The 19,375-nt window shown below is 36.8% G+C and overlaps 1 protein-coding gene across 2 annotated transcripts in view; it reads right to left on the reverse strand.

Annotated features, from left to right (window-relative positions):
• Positions 1–16,095, reverse strand: part of Eef1akmt1 (EEF1A lysine methyltransferase 1) — a 41,055-nt gene extending 24,960 nt beyond the window's left edge. Inside the window, exons 1-2 of one of the 2 annotated variants that reach the window (XM_046447710.2) lie at positions 15,961–16,006; positions 4,862–5,024 (exon numbers count right to left, since the gene is read on the reverse strand). The gene's annotated coding sequence lies outside the window, so the exon portion shown is untranslated. Of the gene's footprint in view, positions 1–4,861; positions 5,025–15,960 lie in introns of both variants that reach the window. The other variant, XM_046447701.2, reaches the window with a different exon arrangement.
• Between the last annotated feature and the right edge of the window lie 3,280 nt (positions 16,096–19,375).

The raw sequence follows: 19,375 nt of genomic DNA on the forward strand, positions 1-19,375 counted from the left end.
GTGGTGCTGAGAATCAAATCCTATGCTTCACACATGCCAGCTAAGCGCTCTACCTCCGAGCTATGACCTCAGCCCAAGATGTTTTTCTACAGGAATCACTGAGGTTCCTCAGAACACTAGGCATGGAACCACCAAACAATGTAGCTCTCAACATGTACCACTCCTTGGTATTTATCCTGAAGAATTAAAGTCATTATACTACAATGATACATGCATATTCATGTTTATAGAAGCACAATTCACAATGGCCAAACTATGGAACCAGTCTAGGTGTCCATCAACAGACAAATGGATAAAGAAGATGTAGTATATATACATGATGGAGTTTTTTGGTTTTTTTTAAGAGAGAGAGAGAGAATTTTTTAATATTTATTTTTTAATTTTCGATGGACACAACATCTTTATTTTATTTTTATATGGTGCTGAGGATCGAACCCAGCGCCCCGCGCATGCCAGGTGAGCGCGCTACCGCTTGAACCACATCCCCAGCCCCCATGATGGAGTTTTATTCAGTCCTAAAGCAAAATAAATTAGTCATTTGCAGGAAAATGGATGGAACTTGATAACATTACGTTAAGCAAAATAAACCAAACTTAAAAGGTCAAGATTATATGCTTTCTTTCATATGTAGAACCTAGAAAGGAAAAGAAAGATGGGGGGATCTCATGAAAATCAAAAGGAAATCAGTAGAATAGAGGAAAAGGATCAGGGGGAGGGAGGAGGAAAGGGAAAGGGGAAATACTGGGGAATGATATTATATTGTTAGACTGTGTGCATGTACAAATACTTAACAATAAATCCCACCATTATGTATAAGTATAATGCACCAATTAGAAAGTGGGGGGGGGAAGAAAGTGTTTTTTTGTAGAAAATAACAGCCAAGTACAATGACTTGTTGGGGTACTATCCAGAATCAGCCAAACTGAGATTAAGGCGCTGGCCAAGTCTGTTGAGCCTCCTGACAAAAACTGCAATTTCAAGGGTTTCCCATCAACTTCCTGGCACTGAAGTGTGAGAATATGCATGGAAAACTGCCAACCCAGGAAGCTCAACTAAACTTCAATGTTCAGTTTTTATTGAGATTTTATTATAGGCATGATTTTTTTTATTTTTTTATTGGTTGTTCAAAACATTACAAAGCTCATGACATATCATCTTTCATACATTTGATTCAAGTGGGTTATGAACTCACATTTTTACCCCAAATACAAGTTGCAGAATCACATCGGTTACACATCCACATTTTTACATATTGCCATACTACTGACTGTTGTATTCTGCTATCTTTCCTATCCTCTACTATCCCCCTCCCCTCCCCTTCCATCTTCTCTCTCTACCCCATCTACTGTAATTCATTTCTCTCCCTTGATTTTTTTTCCCTTTTCCCCTCACTTCCTCTTGTATGTACTTTTGTATAACCCTGAGGGTCTCCTTCCATTTCCATGCAATTTCCCTTCTCTCTCCCTTTCCCCCCCACCACTCGTCTCTGTTTAATGTTAATCTTTTCCTCATGCTCTTCCTCCCTGCTCTGTTCTTAGTTGCTCTCCTTATATCAAAGAAGACATTTGGCATTTGTTTTTTAGGGATTGGCTAGCTTCACGTAGCATAATTTGCTCTAATGTATAGGCATGATTTATGAAATGATTGCCCACCTAGCTGAAGTCAGTCTCCAAATTTACTTCCCTCAAGGTTGAGCTCAGGGTCCTACCCTGAATAACAAAGGTATTCCAAGTGTTTAGAGGTTGCTACCCATGACCCAAGACAAAGGCCAGACCTCTCTCTGAGTGGAGTCACATTCCTTACTAACACAGGAATCAAACACATTTCTAAACCAAGTTATCTAAGAGCAAAAGATAACATCCAATTTACTTTTTAAAATATTATGTCTAAGCTTCACAGTAAGTGATATGTTGAAAATCAGCAAAGGGCTTCTACAGCAGATCTCTTCCCACTGAAAGGCCTGTGTGCACGTCTGATTGACAGAGTCCAGGGCAAGTGCCTAGGTCTGGACTGCAAGGGAGCTAGGAAAGGAGGACTCAGAATTGAGAAATTCCCAGATTTAGGAGAAGTGTTCAAAAGATGCTGAGCAGTTATTCAAGGTGAGAAATGTCTACTAGATGTTGCTTTTTTCCCCCTAATCAAAATCAAAGAACTAGCTATTCCACATAAGATCCTTAAAACAACCAAAACCTTTTATCTACCAATACTGACAACACAGCATGTTTTCATTAAGTACAGATGTTACCCAAAGCTCTGTCCTTGTCCCCAATGCCAATCCAATAATGAGGATACAGTTTTGAGAAAAGGGAAAAAGAAGTTTTATTGCAAAGGAGAAGCATAGGAGACTTGGGTCCCAGAGGTATAAGTCTGGCCTCAAGGGGAGCAGGGGGCTTTTAAAGAGGTGATTCAAAGGCTATATTCCATGTGTTCTGTCTGGAGTTGTAATTCATTTGTTAATTCGGGAGACTGTCATTTCTGGAGATCTGGTGCCATTCCCAAAGTCTGAATTACTTGTTCCTGTGTGTGTGTGCTCAAGGACAGATAACCCTGCCTAGAATGGGGAATAAAGGTAATTCTGCTTTCCTTGAGATTAGGGAGGGGGATAAATTAGGGAGGAGCAGGGAGAGAGGAAGAGAAAGAAACATGTCTCTTTAAAAAATAAGTCTCAGTGGCAGGACAGCAAGGGCTATATAGTCAAAGAATAAAGTAGACCACAGTTATACAAAGAGCTTGTTAGTTCTTTCTTTCTTCATCAAAGACCTACCATGTAAAAGATGGCTAATAAGCATCTAGCAGTACAAGTTAATCTAAAAATACAAACAAACCCTCTATGATTAAGCAGTTTCCTTTCTTGGAGAGGGTGGAACAAAATAAAAAACACACAAAATATGATTAATGTAAATTTCAAAAATGAGTAAAACTAAACAATATTGCTTAAGGATGCATATAACCTTCTATTTATCAAAGATAGTAATTTTGTTATAATAAAAGATCTCTCCAAATAGAAAATTCCACTCTGAGAAGACTCACTGGTGAACTTTATCAAATATTTAAAGAGAAATGATGGTAATTTTATGGAAACTTTTCCAGAAAGCAAAGGAGAAAGGAATACTTCCCAACTTGTTTTATGAAACCAGCATAAAACTAATGTGAAAACTTGCCAACCATGATAAGAAAATAAAATTACAGATTAAATATTATAGGAGTTTTGAACTGAACTATATTAGGTCCCAATAGACCAAAATAAAAATGGAATCACTAATATTAAAGTTCTTTATAACCAAATCAAAACTGAAGTTCTTATCTAACCTTAGAGAAATCAGAAGAACAAAAGATAACAGCCAAGTTTTCTAAACAAGTCAGTTTTAATAGGCATGAATGAACTTTTAAAAAATTCATATAAAATAACATCAGTAAACTGATGTTAACCAGTTATTTTTCTATTGTTCTGTTTTCCCTATATCTGCCTTATAAGGAAAGTAATTTGAAATGACTAATCTTTTTTTTCTGCTTTCTTTAACCCTTATTTGTCTATAAAACCTTCCTCTGCTTGCCTCATTTGAACGCTTCTTCTATTTTATGGAATAAAGTGTTACCTGATTCTAAAGTCACAACTATAGTCAATTAAGATCTTGTTTTTTTTTTGTTGTTGTTATTGTTGTTGTTTGTTTGTCTTTTGATATTAGGGATTAAACCCAGGGTGCTTTATCACTAAACTACATCTCCAGCCCTTTTGATTTTTTTTTTTTTTTTTTTAATTTTAAGACAGGGTCTCACTAAGTTGCTGAGGGCCTGTCTAAGTGGTTGAGTCTGGCTTTAAACTTGCAATCCTCCTGCCTCAGCCTCCTAAGCCACAGGCATATACACAGCACCTGGCTCAAGATCTTTAAACTAAATTGATTGTAATTTTATCCTTCAGCAAGATCAATATTCCACATGAATACAGAAGCAAAAATTTGTTGTACTATATAGTAACAAATTGACTTCAACAACATATAAAATTGATGATACACGGTTTATCTCAGGAATACAAGGATGGTTTAAGTTGAAAATATTTACTACCTGGGCCTTTACAGAGTTTGCTGACCCCTGGTTAAGCCAAGTATGGTGGTGCACACCTCCAGCTCTACAGAAAGCTGAGGCAGGAAGATCACGAGTTGAATGCCAGCCTAGGTAACTTAGCGAGACCTCATATCAAAATAAAAATTAAAAGGGTTGAGTATGTAACTTAGTGGTAGAGTACCCCTGGGTTCAATCCCCAATACCACAAAAAATAAATGAGTAAATAAATAAATGAGAGAAAAGCCTATCATCATTCACACAGATAGTGCAAAAGTATTTAACAAAATTCAGCATCTACCCATGTTAAAAACTGAGCAAACTAGGTAGAAAAGGAAACTGCCTCAATCTGAAAAAGGGCAACTACAAAAAAACCCATAAAAGTGCCATTAAACTTAATTTAACTCTGTCAAAGTATTTCTACACAATGGGAGAAAGCATAAGACTGGAAAGAAAAAATTGTCCCTAGTTACATAATTATAAATAAAGTTTTATTTATGTATATGTGAAACAAATCATGGCATCTAAACCATTTATCAATATTTTGTCTAGCTTAATACAGGAAACATTGTTTCAAGTAAAAACAGATTAAAAAAAGTTAATCAGAATAATGGCAAATTTCACAGACAAAATACTGAGGAAACACTGCCCTCATCCAGGTGATCAAGGTCAACACCAGTAGGATGTCACGTTGATAATATATACCCTATATGTTATGATAAGAATGGTACCTCACTCCATATTCTTCCTCCTGAAAAGCCCTAGTTAAGAGACATTTACAAAATATATAACCAGTACTCACTGTGAGGTCACTGTTATGGCTTGAATCATTGTTATGTTTGTCTCTCAAAGGCTCACGTGTCGGGGGCTTGATCCTCAGTGCAGCAATGTTCAGAGGTAGGGCTTTGAAGTGATTGGATGATTCATCTATGAATCCATTGATGGATTTGTAGCTGAATGGACTACTGGGAGACGATGGAAACATGAGCCAGAACCTAGTTGAAAAAAGCAGGTCCTTGGGCTGTACTACTGGGGCCTATGACACTTTTCTCTTTCTCTGCTTCCTAACTGCCATGAGTTGAGCAGTTGTGCTCACCATGAGAACAGCAATGGGGCCAATATGGACTGAAACATCTAAAACCATGAGCCAAAACACATCTTTTCTCCTTTAAGTAGTTTTTCTCAGGTATTTCATCATATCAAAAACACACACAGCCAGGCAGAATGGCACATGCCCACAGTCCCAACTACCTGGGAGGCTGAGGTAGGAGGAGCATCTGAACTAAGGAGTGCTAAAATTTAACTGTTCATCCATTGAAAAATATTGGGACTATGTCCAGTATTTGGCTACTATAAATAGAGCTGGTAAGATGAACATGTATACTGGTTTTAATTTTTTCTGCATTAATAAAAGTAAATAAAAATAATGACAATATATTAATACTTAATGACAGTACTGGAAATTAATAAAGTAAATAATTAAATAAAAATAAAGGCAATACTGATGAGAATGTAATGATGGTATACTTTTTAATTTGGGTAACAATTTAGATTGGTATTATCTTTTGAAAATGAACTTGACAATTTGAAAAACATTGAAAAAAATTCCTACTTTCTTACCCAATTTTCATTCATAAGCCTTCTATTTTATAATAAGAATAGATTCACAGAAAGTTGCAAAAATTCTACAGAGAGGTCTCATGTACACTTCATCAAATCTTCCCCAATGTTAACAATTTAGATAACTATAGTGAAATGTCAGAACCAGAAACTGATATTGATATAACCCGTAGGATTCATTGAATTCACAAGTTTCACAGCACTCAATTGTCTCTGGGTATAGCTCTATATAATGCTAACACATGTGTAGATTCGTGAAACCACAATTATAGAGACAATACAGAATATACCAGCACTACAGAGATTAGTTGATGAACCCTTCAGAGCCATATCTACCTTCCCTTGCCTCAACCTCCATTCCTAACTCCTTTGAAGCACCAACCTCTTCTTTTTTTGAGTGTTTTCTATTTTATTAAGAGTATGTTTATGCATATATAGATGTATATTAAGCAGATATCTTAGTTTTTTTATTTCTTTATTATAGAATATAACATTTATTGACTTAATTTAAGTACTTAAGTGTTATTAAATCTGCATCATAGTAGTCATGGGATATCAGAAGAGTAAGCACTGTTCACCCAAAACAAAGGAGGGTGGGAAGAGTAAGAATAGAAATCCACTGGATCAGACAAAGTGGAAACAAGGGAAGGGACAGGGAGGGGAATAGGAAAGACAGTAGAATTAATCAGTCACAACTTTCCTGGCCTTGTATTTGAATACACAACCAGGTAACTCCACTTCATGTACAACCACAAAAGTGGGATCCTAAATAGAACCGGTTGTACTCCATGTATGTATAATTGCCAAAATACACTCTGCTGTCATGTATAACTAAAAAGAACCAAGAAAAAAACCCCAAAACTTTGCCTCCTATTCTGGAGCTGGAATTAGAGTATTTTTAGTTGTAGGCAGAATAGTTACATTGTTAGGCAGAGTTAAAACCTTGTCATTATTTTATTTGAAGATTATGGTTTAAGGAGATGTGATTGGACATCAAGTCAACAAGCGGGGGACTTGTGATGGTGAATCTTCATTGTCAACGTGGTTGGATTGAGAGACACTTAGGAAACGAGTAAAGTGCACTTCAGGGTATGTTTGTGAGGATGTTTCCAGAGACCACTGGCGTATGGGACCACATACTGAGATGGGGACTAGCAACCTCCCTGAATTTAGAGACCAAAGTAGAAGGAGGAGGAAGCCCATCAGCATGTATGCAGACTAGACTGTTCCTGAGTGGGTGCATCCATTTGCACTGCCATTGCCCATGGACATCAGATTCCCATCTTCTTCAACCTTTCCATATGGATCCACACAGTAACTCTCCAGGGAGCTTCCAGGCCTTCAGCTTCAGATTGGGGTAGCATCATTGATCCCTCTTGTTCTGAAGTTCCTGCATCTTGGAGTGAGCAGCTCTCCATCTGGCCTGTAGATGGATATTTGTGGGACTATCCAGCTTTCTATTATGTAAGCAATCTAATAAATCCCCTCTTTTTCTCCCATATTTTTATTGTTGTATAATAGTTGTACATAATGATGGGATTTATTGTTACATATTTATACATGCACACCATATAACAATACAATTTGGATAAGTCTCTCCTTATATGTATGTATTCTATTGCTTCAGTTCCTCTAGACAACCCTGACTAACACAGACCCCACAATAATGAACAGGGTCTGTAAGAGAGGAATAAGGGGAATATCTTTCCTTTCAGGCTGCTCTGACAAACTACTATAAACTGGGTAGCTTATGAACAACAAAAATTTATTTCTCGAAATCTGTAGGCTGGAGGTCCAAGGTCAGAGGGGCCAGCATGATTGGTTCTGGTGAGGGCCGTCAGCCGATTACAGACTGTCAACTTCTCATTGTATCCTCATGAAGGAGAAAGACAAAGAGTATGGATTCCCATTCGTGAAGGCTCCACCTCCAAACATGATCACATAGAGGGTTAGGATTCTATTATATGAACTTGGGAGGATTTAAACCTTCCAACTATAACAGGGAACTGGGATGGGAACTAGAAAACTCCCCTCATTCAGGTACACCGAGCCCTCTGCCCTGTGAACTCTTCCTGGACCCTCCTGCGTTTAGATAGCCAACTTATTAAAGTGGCTCCAGGGAGGCAATTGTGACTGAGATTCCCACAATTAACCTTGTGAGCCTGTTGTGTCAATTTGTTCTTACTGTAGTGCATACATTGTTGTCTGAGTGGAGCACAACTTCTCACTCTTGAGCTGCGGAGGGCCAGCATTTTAAGCTACAAATAGTTATTCATAATAGGTTGGCAAACATTTTCAGATTAAGCTAAGTATCAAACTCTGGAATTATGACAGTGAAGCCATCAGCATCTGGATAATCACTGCGTTTGCCTTGTCTTCTGGCTGGGAAGGCCCCAGAGCAAGAACTGTCCTTAGGGGCTGGTGGCCTGAGCTGTTCCCCATGGTAGGCATCTCCTTATCCATTTTCCACCATAGACAATATCCAATCCTCTTCCTCTTGGGCACCTCTAGGGTCGGGAAGCTCATCACCATCCAAGGCAGAATGCGTCTTCTCTGGGCAGTTCTTCTTGTCAGAAGATGTTTTAGGTTACTTAACCCAACCTGCTAGTCTCAGTGTGCTGGCTTTTAATTATGCCAGCAGCATGTAATCATGCAGTCACTCAGCAAACCTTCCAGTTGTCTAGTGGGTGCCAGACCCTTTGCTCAAAGCCAAGAATCCAGAGGAGAAGGAAGCATGACCCCTGTTTGTGAGAAGCTCACCTCCAATTTTAGAAACCAGGAAGTCCAAAATCAGGGTACTAGAATGGTGGGGTTCTGGAAAAGGCTTTCTTCCTGGCTTGTGATAGAGTCTTCTTGCTGTGTCCTCACATGGCAGAGAGGGAGGGGGAAAGAAAGAGGGAGGGGGAAGGAGACAGAGAAAGAGAGCACCAATCTGTTCTTTATTTCAGTAATTTTGTCAGTTTAAGAATTTTATGTAATTGAAATCACACATTATGTAACCTGAGACTGGCTTTTTTTTTTTTCATTCAGCACAGTTTAAAATGCATCCAACTTATTTTGTTTATCTACAGTCCATTCCTTTTTATGGCTGAGTGATAATCCATAGTATGGCCACACTTCATTAACCGTTCACCTACTAAAACACACTAAGGTTGTTGACAATTTTGGAGCTTGCTGTCAACAGTTGTGTACAGCAGATTTTTGTGTGGACATAAATTTTCATTCCCTGCTCCTGTCAGTAGCCCTGAAGACTGCTGAGGACACTGGTCCCTTGTCTTCCTGGTAGCTATACTGATTAAAGTTCCTTTCCTACCTTCACTGCTCAACTCTTTGATTAGTATCTTGGAATAAGTGGTAAAATCTAGTTTGTTGGGCCCCCTGGAGCATGCAATTCATTTAAAGCATGCAATTCATTACTTTTAATGTATTCTGAGTTGAACAACCATTCTACAAATTTTAGAACATTTTTACCATTCCTCAAAGAAACCCTCATATCCCTCAGCAGTGGATTCCTGTTTCCCCACCTGTATCAGCCCTAGGCAACCAAATGAATTGTACTTTAAATTTCTGTTTCAGTGTTAAATGTATAACATTTAACATATATAAAAATATTACTGATTTTTATGTTTTATAACCATAATGAATTCACTTATTTTATTAATTCTATGAGTTTCTTCTTAGATTCCTTGGAATTTTAAACTTAGAAAACCATATCTGTTTACTGTATGTCTCTATACATTTGGTTATTCTGCACATAACAATATTCTATATACAAATAAAATGACACAATACGTAGTCTTTTGTGAATGATTCCATGTTTATTCTTTTTAAAAAATGTAAAATTTTTTCTTGAGCGTTTGTGTCATTTTACCCACCTCCAGCAATGTATGAGAGATCAATTCTTCCCAGCCCCTGAACAAGTGCTGGGCCTTGCACATGCTAATCACACTGAGAGATCCAGTTTCTTTATATCTTCACCAGGTTTTGGTATTTATTTGAGCAGTTTTAATAGGTCTGTAGTACTTACTACCTTATGGTAGCTTTAATTTGCACTTCCTGAATACTTAACAACTTTGAACATTTCGTATGTACATTTTTCATCCATTTTACTCTTGGTGAAATATCTGTTCACATCTTTTGTCATAAACTAACTGGACTGTTTGAGCCCTTATTTTGTTGAATTTTAAGATACCTTTTTGCAGTTTTTTTTAAAAATATATTTTTAGTTGTACTTGGACACAATATTTTTATTTATGTGGTGCTGAGGATCGAACCCAGTGCCTCACACATGCAAGGCGGGCACTCTACCACTGAGCTATAGCCCTAGCCCCAGTTTATGCAGTTTTATATACATTCTAGCTCTGAGTCCTTTGTCAAAAGGGTAGCTTTCAAATATTCCCTCTCCCCTCCTCAATCTGCAGCTTATCTTTTTAAATTGTCAAATTGTCTTCTACAGATACAAAGTTTAACTTTTGGTGAAGTACAATATATCAATGTTTTCTTTTATGGATCTTGTTTTTGGTGCCATCTGAAAAAGACTTACCAAGTACTAGGTTCTCCCGTGACCCAAAATTTTTATATAAAATTTCTTCTAGAAGATTTTGAATTTTATATTTTACATTTAAATCTATGATTCATTTAATTTTTCATATAAGTGTATGCTTTAGGTTGGATTCTTTTCTCCCTTCTTTTGTAATGTCCAGTTGCTTTAGTATCATTTGTTGAAAAAATTATTTCTGAAATTACACTTTGACTTTTGTACAAAATCAGTAGGGTATATTTCTGGGTTCTTTATTCTGTTCTACTCATAAATGTGTCTACTTCTCTTAAAAAAGTTTTAATTATTATAGCCAAATGATAAGTCTTAAATTCAAATAGCATGATTAAGGAATTTTAATTTTCTTACTCAAAATATTTTAATGTTATTTTTCTTATTCAAAACTGCTTCATTTACTTCCTTTGTCTTTCCATATGAAGTTTAGCATGCGTTTACCTATAGATAGACAGAGACACACATACAATCTTGCTAGAAATTTGGAAGGAAATATGCTAAACATATGTACTGACTTAGGGATAACTGACATCTTTTCTCTGTGGTACATATCTGTATTTATTTAGTTCTTCCTTGATTTATTTCATCAACTAATAATTTTGAGTACACAGGCCCCATGTGTTTTGTTAGATTTACAATTATTTCATTTTGGAGGAGCAACTGCAAATGAATTGCACTTTAATTAAATTTCTGTTTCAGTGTTAAGTATTATTTATAAAATTACTTACTGATGTTACTGCTGTTTATGTTTTGTAACCATAACAAATTCACTTATATTAGTTCTGTGAGTTTCTTCAGATTCCTTGGAATTTTAAACTTAGAAAACCATGTTTGTCAACAGAACAGTTTTATTTCTTCCTTTCCTATCATAATGCCATTTATTCCCTTTTCTTGCCTTATTGCACTGGCTAGGACTCCCTATGTTTTAAGAGTGTTAAAAGCAGATATCCCAGATTAGTCTAAATTTTTTTTGTGTGTGGTACTAGGGATGAAACCCAGGACCTCGTGCATGCTAGGCAAATATTCCACCACCGAACTGCATTCCTAACCCTAATCTTGTCGAAGATTTTAAGTGGAAAAACATTGAATCTTTCACCAATAACTATGGTATTGGCTGCTTTCGTAGATGCTCTTTATGTCAAATTGAGGAAGTCCCCTTATTAAGTAGTTTGCTAAGAGTCTATTATGAGTTCAGTTGAATTTTCAAATTTCTTTTCCATATTAATTTATAATCATGTGATTTTTCTTTACCTTATGATATGTTAAATTCATTGATTTTCTTTCTTTCTTTCTTAAAAATTTTTTTAGTTGTAGATGGACACAATATCTTTATTTATTTATTTTTATGTGGTGCTGAGGATCGAACCCAGTGCCTCACCCTTGCGAGGCAAGTGCTCTACCACTGAGCCACAGCCCCAACCCCATTTTTCTTTTTTTAAAATCATTGATTTTCTAACAGTGAACCAGTTTTATATTCTTGAAATAAGTCTCACAAGACTATGGCATATAATTCTTTTTATATATGGCTAGATTCTCTTTAGTAATATTTTGTTGAGGAGTTCTGTACTTATGTAAATGAGAGATTTTGGTCTATAGTTTTCTCGTTTTTTGTTTTGGTATCATGGTAATAATACTGGTCTCATCTAATGACATGGAAATCACTCCTATTTTCTGGAAGAGGCTGTGTAGAATTGGTGCTATTTTTCAAATATTTGGTAAAATTTTGCAACAGAATCATCTGCTTTGTTTCCAATTGTGTCCCCATTCCCCAAATTCATACACTGAAGTTCAATGAAATTGTATCTAGAGATATATTCTATGAGGAGTTGATATGTTAAATGAGGTCATACAGGTGGGGCCCTAATTTATTAGAGCCCTGTTATACTATGGATCTGGAATGTCCCCCAAAAGCTCACGTGTTAAAGGATTTGTTCCCAACCAGTAGCAGAATCTAAGAGGTGGCGCTTACGGGAGGAAGTTAGGTCATTGGGGACATGTCATCGAAGGAAATACTGGAAACCAACCCTTCTCTCTTCCTTTCTCTTTCATTTCCCAACTGTCATGAGGTGAGAAGCTTGCTCTACCACATATTCCCCACCATGATGTTCTGCCTCACCAGACCCAAAAGCAACAGGGATAAGCAACCATGGACCAAAACCTCCCAAACCATGAAATCAATTAAAAATCATCTTAAGTTAATTATCTTACATATTTTGTTACAGTAATGGAACACTGTCTAACATGTACCCTTATGAGAAGAGACACCAGAACTGACTTCCTCTCTGATAAGGACACAGTGAAAAGGCAATCATCTACAAGATAGGAAGAAAGCTCTCACCAGGATACCCTAATGACACCTTGATCTTAGGACACTGCAGTCAACAGAACTACAAGAAATAAAAAATTGCTGTTTTTAAAGTCATGCTACTTTATTTTGTTACAGCAGCTATAATGGAAAAATATACTATCTAAGGCCTGAAAAATTCTATTTTTTTTAGAGGTTCTTAATTTCATATTCAATTCCTTTAAAACTTATAGAACTATTCACATTACCTATTTCATATTGGTGAGTTTTGGTAGTTTGTAGTTTTTGAAGAATTGGTCAATTTCATCCAAGTTGTTATATTTATGTGTACAGAGATGTTTGTAATGTTCACTTATTGTTTTTCAATGTCTTTAGGATCTTAGCACTCTCCAATTTTATTCCTAATGTCAGGAATTTCTGTCTTCTATTTTTCTTTTTCAGTCTTACTGTTGCTTTGTCAATTTTATTGATCTTTTCAAATTTTTTAACATTGATTTTTCTCTATTTTTTAATTTTCAATTTCACTGATTTTTGATCTTTATCTCCTCCTTTTTCTTTGTGTTTATTTTGCTCTTTATTTTACATTTTTGAAGTGGGAACTTAAAATACTGATTTGAGAACATTTTTTTCTAATATGTTCAGTGCTTCAAATTTTTCTTAATGACATTCCACTAACTGTTTACTTTTATCCCCCATTTTCACTCAGTCCAATGTATTATTTATTTATTAGTTGTAGTTGAACACAATACCTTTATTTTATTTTTATGTGATGCTGAGGACTGAACCCAGGGCCTTGCACATGCTTGGTGAGCACTATACCACTGAGCCACAACCCCAGCTCCAGTCCAATGTATTATTTATTTATTTATTTATTTTTAGAAATATTTTTTTAGTTGTAGATGGGCACAGTACCTTTATTTTATTTGTTTATTTTTATGTGGTGCTGGGGATCGAACCCAGTGCCTCACGCATGCTAGGCAAGCACTTCACCACTGAGCCACAACCCCAGCCTCAGTCCAGTGTATTTTAAATTTCTCATTGACCCATAAGTTGTTAGAAGTAGGTTTAGTTTGCAAGTGTTTGCAGATATTTTTCTAACGTATATTGTTTCAATTTTTTAAAAAGTGTTGAAGTCTTTGTTATGACCCAAGATACCATCTATCTTGGTGACTGAAAAGATGTTATATTTTTATGTCACTGGGTAGAGGGTTCTATAAACATGAATAGGTCCTTTAGGCTGATGCTGCTATTAAGTTCTATATCCTTGCTGATTTCTTGAATAATAGTTCTATCAATTGCTGAGAGAGGGAACTGAAGTCCCCACCTATAATTATGGATCGATCTATTTCATCTTTCAGTTCTACCAATTTTTTCTTCATCTTTCATGTCATGAAAACCACTTTTGAGGGGCACTGGGGATTGAACTCATTCAACTACTGAGCCACATCCCCAGCCCTATTTTGTATTTTATTTAGAGACAGGGTCTCACTGAGTTGCCTAGTGCCTCGCCATTGCTGAGGCTGGCTTTGAACTTGCAATCCTCTTGCCTCAGCCTCCTGAGCCGCTGGGATTACAGGCATGCACCATGGCTCCCGGCTCATTTAAACCACTTTTGTTTGGTGACTAGTAGACATTTGGAATTGCTATGTTCTTTGTGTGTGTGTGTGTGTGTGTGTGTGTGTGGTGTTTGGGATTAGAACCCAGGGCCCTTGTGCATGTAAGGCAAGCACTCTACCAACTGAGTTATATCCCTAGCCCTGGAATTGCTATGTTCTTGATGAATTAGTCCTTTTATCATTATGTAACATCTCTCATTATTGCTGATGAGTTCTTTTCTCTTAGGTCTAGAATAAAGTACTCATGACTTTAAAAAAGTGTATGGTATATATTTTTCATTCCTTTTACTTTCATTGTTTTTGAAGTAAGTTTCTTATAGACAGCATATAGCTAGGATTTTAAAACAATTTATTCTAAGCTTTGTCTTTTTATGGTATATTTATTTTTTAGTGCATGACTGTTATACATGATAGTGGGATTCGTTTTAACATATTCATAAATGCACATGATAAAGTTTTTTCCATTTCAATCCCCAGTACTATTCCCTTCCCTCCCTTCTTCCATTCCCCTGATTTCCCTCCTCTACTCTATAGGTCTTCCTTCTGTTTACTATATATATATATATATATATATATATACACACATATATATTTTTTTTAGTTGTAGAATATATATATATATATATATGTATACATATGTGTGTGTATGTATGTGTGTGTATGTATGTGTGTGTGTATATATATATATATATATATATTTATATTTATTTATTTTAGTTGTAGATGGACCTTTGTTTCATTTATGTGTGGTGCTGAGAATCAAACCCAGTGCTTTACACATGCTAGGCAAGTGCTCTCCCACGGAGACACTTCTAATTCTGACATTCTATCTGTTCTAAGTCAGCTTCAGTTGACTGATTTTCTAATCATTTTGTGTTGTATTCTCTTGCTTTGGGCTTTATTCTTTTGCAGGCCTGGTGATTTTTTAAATTGAATGTCAGACATTATGAACTTGTTGTATGGATGATATTTTTGTTTTCTTATAAATTCTATTGGCCTGCGGGATGCAGCTTAGTGGTAGAGCATTTGCCCGGCATGTTCAAGACCCTGGGTTGGAACCCCAGCACCACAAAAATAAATAAATAGATAGATAAATTTTAAAATAATATAGATTCAAAATAAAAAAAAGTTCCATTTATCCTTTTTAACTTAAAAAAAAAAAGGCTTAAGTAAAACTGACATAAGCAAAATGCAGACCATAAAGTTACAATGGTCTGGTATGGATAGCCCATGTAGCCACTTCCCCTACAGCCTTCATATATTACACGTGGCTCACTCCGGGGAAGTCTTCCCTGTTCTGTGTTCATTTCACGGTAGGATCCTACTATGGTCAAGTTTCAGCCCCTAGCAGGGCACTTGTCTCTGAAGTCCTCAACCACCAGATGATGAAAAGGACGATCGCCCTGAAGTAGTTAGGCTGTGCGTTTCTCAAATTGCATGCATCGAACGTCTGGGATCAAACAAGAAAAGGAGCGCGGCCCAGTTCTGCCTGTGCTCAGAAGGGGGACTCCACGGCTGGTCATAACCCGGGAGTTTACAATTACCCCCAGCCTACAGTTTAGTTAACCGTGCCGTCCAAAGCTGGGTTGTAGACGCGCGCTGTCCAGGACGCAGCCCCTGCAGGCACCAGGACCTACCGACCTAACAACCAGGTCCCCATTCTTGGATAGGCTCTAGCTCACCCACTAGGCCTCTCCACCACTACTGCACCAGATAAAAGGTGCGGAACAAACGATAAAAACCAAACCGAGCCCAAAACCCTTCCGAGGCGCTAGGCCACCCCACGTGCACGCCCTCGGTCCACTCACCAGCCACGCGTGCGCAGCCGCCCAGAAGAGCTCCGAGCTCGGCGGGAGCGGGGAGGTGCGGAGCGGCCCGCGCAAGCGCAGACCCCGGCCGAGGCGGGCCTCTTCCGGGAAAATTTCTCCGGCTTGTACTGTCAGCGAGGGCCAGCTCCTGAGGGGAGCCCTTCCATGAGCTGGTGTCTCCACAGTTGCCTCCAAGAACGGTGGCTCCCCCCAAAAAATCTTTTAAAGTTTTTAGTTAGACTCGAGTTAGGCCCACTAATTTGGCACCGAGAGATTCAGGTTTTCAGAATCCAAGCCTCATCTATCTAGTGTTATAATCGAAACGTATTGAGATTAGTGGCAGGGTTAGGAAAATTTCATCCTCTTCCAGTGCCTTCAGCGTGGAATGCACCGATCGATCAACGTATATTAAAGCAAGCATAGAGTCCCATAAATATAATTTTTGTAAACTACACCTAGCAACTACAGTACCTGGCACGTATAAACTATTAGAAGGTCCCCTTTCACCTTGGCAGACTAAGTGACATTTGTTTTACATCCATGAGGCAATCTATAACGTTCCTATCTCTCACCTCCATTTTGTTTACCAATTTTATGATTTTTCTAAGTTGTCGTACTGTTTTAAATATATCTAGTTTTAAACGCTTTCTGGTATAAATAAATTGTTCAGCTCCTAAATGATGCCATTCAATTGTACTTCACAAGAGTAGGTTTATAACTGGATGGCCATAGTTTCTATTTAAAGTGCTGTTTCCAGTCTGTAGTAACCCATATTTTGACTTTGATCTGAACTGATAAGTCTTTTAAACTAAATATTTCAAAATCGGGTGTAACTTGCAGGAAAGTAAACATATTAAATGAAATCACTTAACAAATCAAGAAAGAATAGCCAACTTTTATGGCAGAATTATTTTTCATAGAGGTAATGTTCCATACATAGAAGACTGCCTTGGCTTATAAGTTCACAGAAAAGCTTATATTAAAGCAAATTATTCTTGTTCTGAAACAATGTTTTCAAAGCTTCCATTGTTTTAATAGCATGTAAGACACAAGTTATCTTATGTATTTTACCATGTTATTTTTGCAATTAAAGTTACCATAGATTTTAGAGAGCTTAACTATTTCTACCTCCATCAGTAGCTGAAGATTGTTCAGAAAGCATGCCAGTAGTACAGGAAGATTAGTACTTTCCTCGTGAAACGTATGCACTGTAATTTAAGTAGTTTTCACTCATAAGAATTTAATTATCAAAGGCAAACTAATTTACAATCAGTTTGATTATCAGTAAAAGGAAAATCACTTGTTCAGTTAAATTAGACTTGAAAGATGCTTTCAAATCCATTTAAATTCAGGGATTATTTCTGGAAATGGTACAAAAAAGGAATGGAGATCACTCTAAAAAACTCTTATTTTAAGACAGTTCCCCCCACTTTTTTTAAGGAGGCAGGGAAAGCACACTTTGTTCTTTCTTGTTGTAGATGGACACAATACCTTTATTTCAAATTTTATGTGGTGCTGAGGATAAAACCCGGTGCCCAGTGAGCTACAAACCCAGCCCCAGTTTTCTCTTCTTTGAGCTGGATGTCTCTACATTGCTGAGGCTGGTATGGAACTCCTGAACTCGCGCAATCATCCCTTTCCCCTGCTTCACTCAGCTTCTTCAATAGCTAGGACAGGCTCCGCCTACCTCCACACCTGCCCCCGACCCTTTTATGTAAGACCTAATTACATATATTACAAAAACACAAAATCCTGGGTTTTTTTTTTTTTTCCATTTTTGAGTTACTCAAAATTAATTACTCAAATTATCATACATAGAATTATTCAAATTATCCTTTGCATAATGCAAAAGATTTTCCCTAGAATTCTAGTCCCATAAAATACTTAAATTTTTTTTTTTAGTTGTTGATGGACCTTTATTTTATTTATTTATTTATATATGGTGCTGAGAATTGAACCCTGTGCCTCACACATGCGAGGCAAGTGCTCTACCACTGAGCCACAACCCCAGCCCCCATAAAATACTTTGAATGTAATGATTAAAATCTTCGAAGTCTTACAATATTGATGTATTAAAGCCTTTAACTCTAAAGAAACGTTTTCTCAAACTTACATCAGACTAAGCTATAAAGAACTAGTGATGCATGAAATGCACTTTGGGAATCTCTTGTTAGGATTTTTTTTGGGTGGGGGGGGTACAGGAATAATAAGCATATTCAGCAGAAATTGAAATAATTATGCCATGGTTTCAATGAGTCTCCTCCAAAATTCAGATATTAAGAGGTGCTACATTTAAGAGGTGATTAGGGCAAGATTCCTTCTTCATATAAGAGTGTAGGTGCCCCTTCAAAGGGGCCTGATGGAGGTAGTTCTTTATTGCTATTCCACTTTCAGCCACATAAAGACATAGCAAAAAAGCCCTCACCAGATGCCCACACATTCATCTTAGACTTCCCAGCAACCAGGACTATAAGAAAACAAGTTTCTGTTCTTTATAAATCACCCAGTATCAACTATCTTGTTAAAAGAGCAAAAATGTACTAAGGCAGTGAAGTTACTAAATCAACTTTTTCATAAAAAAGACAGTAATATTTACTCCATTACCATGGCACTATGGTGGTTGTGGCGTAGGGCTATAGGATCATGCTGTATTGAAGATTTAACTATTTAAAAATTATTAGTGACTATCAGGTATTAGACTTGTGTTGGGGTACATGTATCTGATGAAGTAAAATGTGTTTTTAGAAATATTTAGATACAACGGAACTCTTATTGAATATTTATTATATTTTATCCATCGCTGTTTTTAAAAATTTTTCATTGGAAAGATGTATGATTATAGATGAAGGAGCTGTGAAAGTTAATGTAACCTCTCTAAGTAACTTAGGAATTGAATCTAGGCCTGTCCACCCTGTATTTTGCCAATTCAAATAGCCTTACTAGTCAGTTCTCAGGGCAGTGCAGTTATGATCACGCATACCAATGAGAAGCTCCACTACTAATATATCTTGAACATTAAAAAAAATTTTTTTAAAGCCTATCTTGGCAACATAGACAGAAATGAACAATACCAAAAAATAAGTACAACACTGCTAACACTAAGAAACACCAATGACTTACCTCAGACCTCAGTTCACTCTTGTGCTAGATGTTAAAAATAACTAATACACAATGATGAGCTCAGTAACCTGTAGATTTATGTGTTTGAGATCTTAAAAATAATCCATAGCTTTGAAATGAGAAATAACTAGCCTGTGACTATGGTTCCACCCTTAGTAATGAAGGGAAACAAAAATTCAAAACACATTCTATTTACTCTTCTTAAACTACTTTTATCGTCCTTAGATTAGAATCAAGCCTCAATATAAAAACACTATAAATCAAATATTCAAAGAAAACTTACATTAGAAATTAA

Source organism: Marmota monax, unplaced genomic scaffold (genome assembly GCF_021218885.2).
Source record: "Marmota monax isolate L192 unplaced genomic scaffold, Marmota_monax_Labrador192_F-V1.1 WCK01_AAM20220418_F8-fsc00043, whole genome shotgun sequence".
NCBI classification, from domain to species: domain Eukaryota; kingdom Metazoa; phylum Chordata; class Mammalia; order Rodentia; family Sciuridae; genus Marmota; species Marmota monax.